The sequence below is a fragment of the Leguminivora glycinivorella genome, chromosome 14 (genome assembly GCF_023078275.1).
Source record: "Leguminivora glycinivorella isolate SPB_JAAS2020 chromosome 14, LegGlyc_1.1, whole genome shotgun sequence".
Taxonomy (NCBI): Eukaryota; Metazoa; Arthropoda; class Insecta; order Lepidoptera; family Tortricidae; genus Leguminivora; species Leguminivora glycinivorella.
In genome coordinates this window covers 16,542,274-16,545,861 of record NC_062984.1, presented here as the reverse complement: position 1 = coordinate 16,545,861, position 3,588 = coordinate 16,542,274, and positions in this window count along the sequence as shown.

Below are 3,588 nucleotides of genomic sequence, written 5' to 3'. Positions count from 1 at the left end.
AAAAAAATCAGCTTCGGTTTATACCAACAACATTCCTATGAGGGAGATACAAATCTGCCTCGTGCCGTGTTTAAAAAAGCATACCTAAATGCCATAGTTCGATTTGACAAAGTTATATTTGCTGTTCGTCAATAAAGTGCTTCAGTTTTACTAGAACAATTTTGGTATTACATATGAAGAAGCAGCTGTAGGTTCGACGGTGAATATACATTTGTAGTTTTGTTGTCTAGGTGACTGGCGCTGACTATTGTATGAAATGTAACGGTGTTGTAGATTCTTTATGAAAAAGTGAACACGGGTATTTCTTAGGGTTCCGCAATCAAAGGGAACTAAGACTCCGCTGTCCGTCCGTCCGTCAGTCAGTCTTTTGAAAATTCCAGAAAGTATTAGATTTTTTTTACAGATGATGTATTTCTGTTGCCGATGCCGTTATAACAACCAATACTAAAAACAGAAGAAAATTAATGTTGAAGTATGGCTCCTGTAGCCGCAAGACAATTAAGACAATAGATAGTGGTATACGGAACCCTATCTGACAAGTCCGATTCGAATTGTTTTTATAACGTAGACAATGTAGACATGTATCGTCTTCCTTTCAGTGAGACATTAACATTGTTTTTTGAAGGCGCGTGTAGAGGCCGAGGGTCGACCAAAGAGGCCGTTGGACGTTGGAGGCAGTCCTTGATTTGAATAGTTGAATGAATGAATGAATGAATGAATGAATGAATGATTTATTGCGTATATGTTAATTCAGGTTACAATAGCAGGTACAGGTGCATATTATAAAACAGTTCCACTGAACAATACCTTTACAGGTGTATACGCTAACATAACTTACACTAATAAAATAAAAATAAAAGAATACAAGAATTACAAAATGTCATGACATGTCAAAATATATGGTAATGTAAATTATAACGTATTAAAATAATTAAAATGAAATTGTAAATAATTATGTGTTTTCAGTATCCATATATTCTTTTAAACTATAAAAACATTTGTCTATAAGCCAATCATGAACTGAATTTTTAAATGTATACAAGTCAAAAGTCTTAAATCTATCGGGTAATTTATTATAAATATCAATGCACATCATAAAGCTATTTTTAGAAGTTAATGCCAGTCTTACATAGGGTTTGTACAATTTGTGCTCGTATTGGCTCCTTACTATTCTAGAAGACATGTCTTGAACAGTTTTAAACATGTATATGTGCTTATTGATCATCACGTACCCAAAATTAAAAACTTTTACACTTCGTAGCAAATGGAAGGCATAGTCGCATAATATGGAAGAGTGAAGAAACAGTTGGCATCTAGTCTTAAATGCATAAAATCTTCTTTAAATTTCTGAAAACGGAAAAATGCGTTTCGTTTTATATTCTGCAAACCATTGTTATCTGGATACATTTCACAGACGACCTGGAGAAAATAAAGAATTTGGCATTCTTGAGTGAAAGAAAAGTATTCCGCCTGATATTGCCCATTAAAAGTTTACGGAGAGTAGTTAGATTTTAAACTAGGAAATTTTATGATTTTAAATTTTCTAAATTTAATGAAAACACAAATTTCAACATTTATACCTATTTAAAACTAAATATTTACTTCCGTATTTTTTGGTTAACATACCTATTTGTTAGTCGCTGTTTAGTCCATCCCAGCACGTGGCAGCCAACTGTAATAAGCTATCATTTATATTCCGCACCCTATCCAACGCATATTAGACCAGCTAGCTCCTTATAAGGGCATCATTGCGTGAAACAGTGCCCTAACCAAATTAGGTCTAGATTAAGTCAAATAACTCACTCAGTAATTGCAATGCTAGCCAACTAGCCCATTACTATACATTATAGTGCTTCAGCTCAGTAAATTACCTGGATGCTTTATCAACCCATCGGTAAAATGAGGTAACGTCCACCATCATGCGACTCGGAAGCCAACAATGCTAAACAATTTATTTTAATAGGCATTTATTAAGTTGCCCGTATAATATCTGGCGGGGTGTTCTTAGTGCTAAGCGAAGGTTTGTCTTAAAGGGACCACTGTAAGGAGGACTCGTAGTTAAAGCGTATTGCAGCATCAACGCCCCACTGAAATTCCGAAGAATTTCCCGAAGTTGATTTCTCTAATTACTATCTGTCTGCTTCTAACAAGTTGTCGTTAGTACTTTTAATTTCTTGCTATGGAATGATTATAAGACGAAATATGACTGTTAAATATGTACCTTTTTTTTAAAGCTGTGCTTGATACGTTAGCTACGGCCTGTATGCATAATATTATGACATGAATGTGTGATGTGATGCTCATGGATGTTTGCCAGTTGTGGATGCCGGGAAGAGCTCTTTGTTACCTTCGCAGCTCTGTGTTTGTGTGTCTTGTCTTTAGATGTTCAAGTGTAAGGTGCAAATCTATGTGAATATTTTAGGGTCTCACTACTGGTGGCCAAGTCTAGACAATCGTCTGCACTATGACAACGAACACTTAGTCTTCCTCCACCACTTTTCCATATAAATACGATAGAGTTAGTTGCGTTTCGTTCGCAGTTGAACGAATGTCACGTTGCACGTTGTCTACGTATCCTGTTACTATTTTTTTTTAAAGAAGTCAGGAGGATATTAGTTTTCACGAGTCCAATGCTCGCGACCATCGGCAAGCGAAGCTCGGCGGGTGGCATTGATAATCTGCGCCGGAGCACGAATGAGATGCGTATCGTTCGGAATAGTTCGGATGTGTACGGCCGCGCTATCGTTGACAATGGCCAGCTAATATGATCACGTTCTCATCGTATTTCTGCGTTATTACAAGCTTTTCATTGTAACTGTTGCAGAATAAGTTTAATATGTTGCAAGTTATTTTAAGAAAAAGAGGAAAAAAGTTAGGGTTTGTAAAAAAAAAGTTGTCGTCGCGGATGGTCAATAGAAATACAGTTTAAAAAATTAGGCAGATCAACAAAAAACATTGATAAGTTATGTATAGTCTTTTCATCATAACTTTTCCAATAATTATTTGCCATTGACAGTTATTTGATTGTTTGGTAGCCGTGCGATGCTTTTGAAAATTTTGTATTCATCGTTTCTTTTTTTGCGGCGCAGTTGTCACACACAATTTTTCAGAATTGGAACTTAAAAATGTATTAGGATATTATAATGGAATGTATAAATGTATTAGGTATTAATTTGGCATGCACAAAGAGCAGTTCATAGAATCACCAACTGGAGCATAAACATGGATTACGCTCGTGTCGTTTCTATCTATTGTAGGAAGTGTGTTAATTACCAGTCTTTAGTCTATTTGAAACTAGATGCTGATGTTGTATTTCAAGTTTTTATGCAAATTAAATTATACGCAATCATCATTGTAGATGTAAGTTTAGAAACTGATGCTAACATTATACCATTTGCGTGATATTTTTAAAGCAGATGTCTCACTAATTTATAAAAAAATAGCTAAACATGCTATGATCTAATCAGCTTACTAAATGTCAATAGAGGTTTTATGCCTACAGATGGAAAAGTTAACGAGCAGTTGCAGAATTGTAGTTAACTAGATTATTCATATTTATTTTATTGGTAACACAGGGTGGTCGAAAAA